This window comes from Eubalaena glacialis, chromosome 20 (assembly GCF_028564815.1).
Source record: "Eubalaena glacialis isolate mEubGla1 chromosome 20, mEubGla1.1.hap2.+ XY, whole genome shotgun sequence".
Taxonomy (NCBI): domain Eukaryota; kingdom Metazoa; phylum Chordata; class Mammalia; order Artiodactyla; family Balaenidae; genus Eubalaena; species Eubalaena glacialis.
This window is the reverse complement of record NC_083735.1, coordinates 36227302-36236242: the sequence shown is the minus strand read 5'-3', so window position 1 is coordinate 36236242 and position 8941 is coordinate 36227302.

Below are 8941 nucleotides of genomic sequence, written 5' to 3'. Positions count from 1 at the left end.
AAGGCAGATGAGGTGAGCCATTCTCAAAGCACAGCCCAGGATTTAGTGGTCTCTCTGCTAACCTTATTCCAAGTATTTTTTTAAAAAAATCACCATGGGGACATCACTGGAGGTCCAGTGGTTAAGACTCTGCACTTCCACTGCAGGGGGCAAGAGTTTGATCCCTGGTCAGGGAACTAAGATCCCGCATGCCGCATGGCGCGGCCAAAAAAAAGAAAAAAATATCATCACTACCATGTGGTTTATAGTGTGCTTTCTCTTTATCTCATGTGATGCTACAAACACTCCAAGCTTCTGAGAACCTCCAGGGATTGTAAATTGTTCAGCAGAGACAGGACACATGAGTGTTCTTAAAACGAGGCACATGAGGTGGGAGTGGGGTGGAAAGCTTATCTGACGCAGGACGTGTTAAAAAGGTCCTCTATGTATCCACCCTCCCACCCCCATTATTTTAAAAATAAATGTCGCTCAGTTTCAGTAATCACTATTCTCGTATGACTTTTAATCATTTAACACAGGGGTCCCCGACCCTGGGGCCACAGACCAGTACCAGTCCGTGGCCTGTTAGGAACCGGGCCGCACAGCAGGAGGTGAGCGGCGGGCAAGCGAAGCTCCATCTGTATTTACAGCCGCTCTCCATCGCTCGCATTACCGCCTGAGCTTCACCTCCTGTCAGATCAGCGGCGGCATTAGATTCTCATAGGAGCGTGAACCCTACTGTGAGCTGTGCATGCGAGGGATCTAGGTTGTGCACTGCTTATGAGAATCTGATGCCTGATGATCTGAGGTGGAGCTGAGGCGGTGATGCTAGCACTGGGGAGCGGCTGCAAATACAGATTATCATTAGCAGAGAGGTTTGACTGCACAGAGACCGTAATAAATCAATTGCTTGCAGACTCATATCAAAACCCTATCAGTGAGTGGCAAGTGAAAACTACGCTGCTTTTGGTGGCAGGCTTTATAGTGGCAAGTGAGTTGATGGTACTTCAGTCGTACAGCTGCATCTGATGGTGGGCTTTAAGTCAGAATCCGACACTTATTTTAGTCCGTGTGTGGCCCGCCCATTATTTTATTTACCACTTCCATCCGTGCCTCTTTCCTGCACTGCACACTTGTCTCAGTCACAGTTTTGGTAAGCCCACAAGCTAACCCTAGCCAAAATGAGTAAAAAACAAACATCACTGGAGAGCTTTGAAAAGGTAGAAAGACCCAATGATGAGACAACAGAAGACTCTAAGCCTGCCAACAAAAAGAAAGCTGCATTTAGAAAAAAATACCAAGAGTCCTACTTAAATTATGGGTTCATTGCAACAGGTGATTCACATTCTCCAAGCCTGCTTTGTATAATATGTGGTGATGGGCTATCCAACGAAAGCATGAAACCTTCAAAACAGCTTCACCACGTGGAGACCAAGCACCCTGCATTAAAAGACAAGGCTTTGGGGTTTTTCAAAAGAAAAAAAAATGAATACAAAGAACAGAAGTTCAATTACTGAAGTCCACCACTTCATCAAATGTGTCTGCACTGAGAGCATCATACTTCGTGGCTAACCGCATTGCTAAAGCTAAGAAGCCCTTTACTATTGGTGAAGAGTTGATCCTGCCTGCTGCTAAGGACATTGGTCATGAACTTTTAGGAGAGGCTGCAGTTCAAAAGGTGGCACGTGTTCCTCTTTCGGCTGGCACCGTAACTAGAAGAATTGATGAAATAGCAGAGGATATTGAGGCACAATTGTTAGAGAGGATTAATGAGTCACCAAGGTACACAATCCAGGTTGACAAGTCTACCAATGTTGACAACAAGGCAACAATGCCTGTCTTTGTGTAATATATTTTTCAGGAGGATGTGCATGAGGATATGTTATGTGCACTTTTGTTGCCAGCCAACATCACAGCTGCAAAACTATTCAAGTCTTTGAATGATTACATATCAGGAAAACTGAATTGGTCATTTTGTGTTGGTATATGCACGGATGGAGTGGCTGCCATGACTGGACGGCTTTCTGGTTTCACTACTCAGGTCAAAGAGGTCACTTCTGAATGTGAGTCTACGCACTGTGTCATCCATAGAAAAATGCTGGCTAGCCGAAAAATGTCACCTGAACTTAACATTTTGCAGGATGTGATTAAAATTATCAACCACATTAAAGTACATGCCCTTAACTCATGTCTGTTCATGCAGCTCTGTGAGGAGATGGACACAGAGCACACACATCTTTTCTTATACACAGAAGTGAGATGGCTTTCTAAGGGTAGATCACTGGCCAGAGTTTTTGAGTTATGAGAGCCGCTCCAGAGATTTCTTTTAGAAAAACAGTCACCACTGGCAGCACATGTCAGTGACACGGAATGGGTCGCAAAACTTGCTTACTTGTGTGACGTATTCAACCTGCTCAAAGAACTCAGTCTGTCACTTCAGGGGAGAAAGACAACTGTGTTCAAGTTGGCATTCAAAGCCAAACTGGAATTATGGGGGCGACGAGTGAACGTTGGGATTTTTGACGTTTCAAACATTAGCAGAGATTTTGAAAGAGACTGAGCCAGGGCCTTCTTTCTCCCAGCTGGTGCATGATCACCTGTCTCAGCTTTCAAAAGGGTTTGAGCATTACTTCCCAACCACAAAAGACCCCCGAACTGGGAAGGAATGGATCCGCGACCCATTTGTGAGTAACCCAGGTGAATTGACTTTGTCGGTGCTAGAAGAGGATCAGCTGCTTGAGATCGCAAATGATGGTGGCCTTAAAAGTATGTTTGAGACAACTTCAAATCTCCATACGTTCTGGATTAAAGTCAAGGCAGAATATCCTGAGATTGCCACAAAAGCACTGAAAAGCCTGCTTCCATTTCCAACATCTTTCTTTGTGAAGCAGGGTTTTCTGCAGTGACAGCAACCAAAACGAGATTATGGAGTAGACTGGACATAAGCAACACACTTCAAGTGTCACTGTCTCCCATCACCCCCAGATGGGACCATCTAGTTGCAGAAAAACAAGCTCAGAGCTTGCACTGATTCTGCATTATGGTGAGCTGTATAATTATTTCATTATATATTACAATGTAATAATAATAGAAATAAAGTGCACAATAAATGTAGTGCTCTTGAAACATCCCAAAACCATCCCCCCGGCCCCGGTCTGTGGAAGAATTGTCTTCCATGAAACCGGTCCCTGGTGCCAAAAAGGTTGGGGACTGGTGATTTAATGGTAATTTAAAATGTGAAACCAAGGCATCCCCAATGTTCTGTATACCTCACCTACACACACACCTAACCCATGGCTGGATCCCTGTGTACACCCCAGAGGGTGGTGAGAGTGAACCATTGCAGATGCCTGGTGAGCACGTGCAGAAATCCTGACTCTGCAGGATTGGGAGAAAGTACACAGATTTGAACATTCAACAGTGCCCAAGGGAAAGCAAACAGGAGGCTGTCAGCACTCAGCCTAGCTTTGTAGGATAAAGAGAAGGCAGAGAATCTTAAGAATTCCCCCCTAGGAGGGATCAGGAAATATGTAACAGGCATATCCATAGAAAAGTTCTGGAAGAGCCTCAGAATCCCTGGCAGAACTGACAGAAGGTATTTCTCCTCCAAAGCCAATCACTAAAGACTGGAAGAGATGGCTGCCTCTTCAAATGTGAAGATGGCCATTCAACACTTCATGGGACATGAAAAATAAAGGAACATGATAATTTTTCAGTAACTGATCCCAAAGGAGTGGAGATCTGTGATTTGCCAGATAAGGAATTCAAATTAGTCGTTATAAAGAAGTTTAGCAGGCTACAAGAAAACAGAAGACAATTCAATGAAATAAGAAAAATAATACATGACTAAAACAAGAAGTTTAACAGAGATCTAGATCTCATAAAAGAGAGCCAAGCAAATTCTGGAGCTGAATTCTACAACGAATGACATGAAAAGTGCAATAGAGAGCAACAGCAGAGTTGATCAAGCAGAAGAATCTCAGTAATACAGCAAGTTGAAGACATGTCATTTGTTCTCTCTCTCAGTAAGACAGGAAGTTGAAGACAAGTCATTTGAAATTAGTCACTCAGGAAAGAACAAAGTAAAAGGAATGAAAACGAGTGAAGAAAGCCTGTGTGAATTATGGATACCATCAAAAGAGACAGTCTAGGCACTGTTGGAGTCCCAGAAGAAGAAGAAAGGGAAAAGGGGGCAGAAAGTTTACTTTAAAAAATAATGGCTTAGAACTCCCCAAATCTGGGGAGAGATTTGGACATTCAGGTTCACGAATCTCATAGGTCCCCCAAAAGATTGTTGAATCTTTTTGTTTTGAATCTTCTCTAAGACATTAAAATAAAGCATCTAAAATCATACAGATAAAGAGAGAATTTTTAATGCAGCAAGAGAAAAAAAAAAAAAGTCCTCACATACAAGGGAACCCCCATAAAGCTATCAGAGAATTTCCCAACAGAAATCTTGCAGGCCAGGAGAGAGTGGAATGGTATATTCAAAGTGTTGAAAGAAAAAAACTGCCAACCTAGAATACTTTACCTAGCAAAGCTGTCCTCCAGAAATGAAGGAGAGATAAAGACTTTCCCAGACAAACAAAAGCTGAGGGAAGTCATCACCACTAGACATGCCTCACAAGAAATGCAGAAAGGAGCTCTTCAAGCTGAAATTAAAGGATGCACATTAGTGACATGAAAGCATATGAAAATATAAATCACCCTGGTAAAGGTATGTACATAATCAAATTCAAAATATTCTGATACTGTATATGGTGGTTTGTTAATCACTAAAGTTTATTATAAAGGTTAAAGGACAAAAGTATTAAAATAACTATAGCCACAATAATCAATTAATTATTTGGTTGCACCAGGTCTTAGTTGTGGCATGTGTGCCCTTAGTTGCAGCTCACGGGCTCCTCATTTGCGACATGTGCGCTCCCTAGTTGTGGCAGGTGGGCTCCTTAGTTGTGGCTCTCTGGCTCTTTAGTTGTGACATATGAACTCTTAGTTGCAGCATGTGGGATCTAGTTCCCTGACATGGGATCAAACCCGGGCCCCCTGCATTGGGAGTGAGGAGTCCTAACTACTGCACCACCAGGGAAGTCCCACAATAATTTATTAATTGATACAGAATATAAAAGAATGTGAACTGTGACATCAAAAGTAAAATGGGAGAAGGAAATAAAAGGGTAGAGTTTTTATATGCAGTCAAATTTAAGTTGTTAACAGCTTAAAAAGACTGTTATAACTATAAGATGCTTTATGTAAGCTTTACAGTAACCACAAAGCAAAAACCTACAGTAGATACACAAAAGATAGAAGAGAACCAAAGCATACCACTATTGAAAATTATTAATTCACAAAGGAAGACAGTGAACCAGGAAGACAGGAACTATAAAGCATCCAGAAAACAATAAGATGGTATTAATAAGTCCTTACTATCAATAATTACTTTAAATGTAAATGTATTAAATTCTCCAATCAAAAGGAACAAAGTGGCTGAAGGGATAAAAAGCAAGACCCAACTTTATGCTGCCTACAAGAGACTCACTTCCATTTTAAGAACACACATAGGCTCAAAGTGAAGGGATGGAAAAAGATATTCCATGCAGATGGAAACCAAAGGAGAGCAGGGATATTATATATTAGACAAAATAGGCTTAAATCAGAAACTGTAATAAGAGAAAAAGAAATTCATTATATAATGATAGAGGAGTCAACTCATCAGGAGGGTATAACAATCGTAAATATATATGCACCCAACAATGGAGCACCTAAATATTTTATCAAATGCTCCCAGCTCTGAAGGGAGAAATAGATAACAATACAATAATAGTTAGAGCCTTCAATGCCCCACTTTCAACAATGGACAGATCATCCAGACAAAAAATCAAGAAAGAAACATTGGATTTGAACTATACTTTAGACCAAATCAATCTAACAGATATATATAGAACATTCCACCCAACAGCAGCAGAATACACATTTTCCTCAAGCACACATGAAACATTCTCCAGGATAGATTATATTGTTAGGTCACAAAACGAGTATTAACAAATTTGAGAAGATTGAAATCATACCGACCATCTCATCTCATTTTCTTACCAAAATGGTATGAAACTAGAAATCAGTAACAGGAGGGTGAAAACAAAGGGAACAGAAACCAATGAAATAGAAAACAAATGGACAACAGAGAAAATTCACAAATGTGTGGAAATTAAACAACACACTCCTTTTTGTTTTGTTTATGGTTTCCTTTTCTGTGCAAAACTCTTAAGTTTAATTAGGTCCTGTTTGTTTAATTTTGTTTTTATTTTCATTACTCAAGGAGATGGCTTGAAAAAGATATTGCTGCAATTTATGTCAAAGAGTGTTCTGCCTATGTTTTCCTCTAAGAGTTTTGTAGTATCTGGCCTTACATTTAGGTCTTTAATCCATTTGAGTTTATTTTTGTGTATGGTGTTAGGGAATGTTCTAAACAACACACTCCTGAACAAACAATGAGTCACAGAAGAAATCAAAAGGGAAATTTTAAAAAATTCCTTGAGACAAACAAAAATGAAAACACACTATACCAAAACTTACAGATGTAGCAAAAGCAGTTCTAAGAGGGAAGCATATGTATAGTGATAAATGTCTACATTAAGAAAAAATAGACCTCAAATAAACAACCTAACTTTACACCTCAAAGAACTAGAAAAAAAAAAACTAAGCCTAAAAGTTACCAGAAGGAAGGAAATAACAAAGATCAGAGCAGAAATAAATGAAATAGAGACCAGGAAGTCAATAGAAAAGGTCAATGAAACTAAGATCTGATTTTTTTAAAAACATAAACATGGACAAACCTTTAGCTAGACTAAGAAAGAGAGAGGACTCAAATAAATAGAAATGAAAGAGAAGCTATTCCAACTGTACCACAGCAATAAAAAGCATCATAAGAGATTACTATGAAGAATTGTATGTTAACAAATTTTATAACCTAGAATAAATGGATAAATCCCTGGCACATATAACCTACCAAGACGGAATCATGAAGTAATAGAAAATCTGAACAGACTAACGAGTAGGAGATTGAATCAGTATGAAAAACCTCCCAACAAAGAAACGCCCAGGACCTATAGTCTTTACTGGTGAATTCTACTAAATATATAAAGAAAAATTAATACCAACCCTTCTCAAACGTTCAAAATATTGAAGATCAGGGAACACTTTCAAACTTATTTTATGAGACCAGCATTACACTGATACCAAAGCCTTCTTGGACACTACAAGAAAAGAAAACTACAGGCCAATATCCCTAAAGAATATATGAATATGAACCAAGGATGGTTCATTCAACATACTCTAATCAATCAATGAGATGCATCACATTAACAGAATGAAGGATAAAAATCATAGAATCATCTCAATACATGCAGAAAAAGAATTTGACAAAATTCAATGTCCTTTCATGATTAAAAACTCTCAATAATAAGAGATAGAAATAATGTACCTCAACATAATAAAGGCCATATATGACAAGCCTACAGCTAACATCATATTCAACAGTGAAAATCTGAAAGCTTTCTCTCTAACATCAGGAAAACGACAGGAATTTCCACTCTCACCACTTCTATTCAACATAGTACTAGTTAGAGTAATTAGGCAACAAAAAGAAATAAAAGGTATCCAAGTTCTTAAAGAAGAAGTAAAAATGTCTGTTTACAAATGACATGATTCTATATATAGAAAACCCTAGACTCCACCAAAAAAAAAAAAAAAGTTAGAACTAATACATGAATTCAATGAGGTTGAAGGATACAAAATCAATATACAAAAATCAGTTGCTTTTCTATATGTTAACAACAAATTATCAGAAATAGAAATTTAAAAAACAATTCTATTTACAATAGCATTAAAAACAATATTTAAGAATAAATTTAACCAAGAAGATGAAAGATATATATGCTGAAAGCTATAAGACAGTGATGTAAAAATGAGGGAGACGCAAATGAATGGAAGGCTAGCCCATGTTTATGGACTGGAAGAATTAATATTGTTAAAATGTCCATACCACCAAAGACAGTCTGCAGATTCAGTGCAATCCCTATCAAAATTCCAATGACATTTTTCACAGAAATAGGAAAAACAGTCCTAAAATTTGCTTGGAATCATAAAAGACTGAATAGCCAAAGCAGTCTTGAGAAAGAAGAACAAAGGTGGAGGCATCACAATTCCTGATTTCAAAGTACTGTATTACAAATCTAAAGTATGGTACTGGTATTAAAAGTAGACACAGGCCAATGGAACAGATCTGAGAGCCTTTTATAAACCTTGATTTTGTCAGGAGTGCCAAGAATACTTAATGGGAAAAGGATAGTCTCTTCAATAATGGTGTTGGAAAACTGGATATCTACATGCAAAAGAATCAAACTGGACCCCTATTTTATAACATTCACAAAAGTTAACTCAAAATGGATAAAAGACTTAGAATGTAAGACCTGAAACTGTGAAACTCCTAGAGGAAAACATAGGTAAAAAGCTCCTTGATGTTGGTCTTAGCAATGATTTTTTTATATGACACCCAAAACCTCAGGCAACAAAAGCAAAAATAGACACCTGGGACTACATCAAATTAAACAGTGTCTGTACGCAAAGGAAACAAAATGAAAAGGCAACCTATGGAATGGGAGAAAATATTTGTAAACAATATATCTGGTGGGTTAATATCCAAAATATATAAAGAACTTGTGCAACTCAATAGCAAAGAAACAAATAATTCAATTTTAAAATGGGCAGAATAGACATTCTTCCAGAGCAGACATACAAATGGCCAACAGGTACATAAAAAGTACTCAACATCACTAATCACCAGGGAAATGCAAATCAAAACTACAATGAGATATCACCTCACACCTGTTAATATGGCTTTTATAAAAAAGACAACAGATAACAAGTGTTGTCCAGGCTGGGGAGAAATTGTGCACTGTTGGTA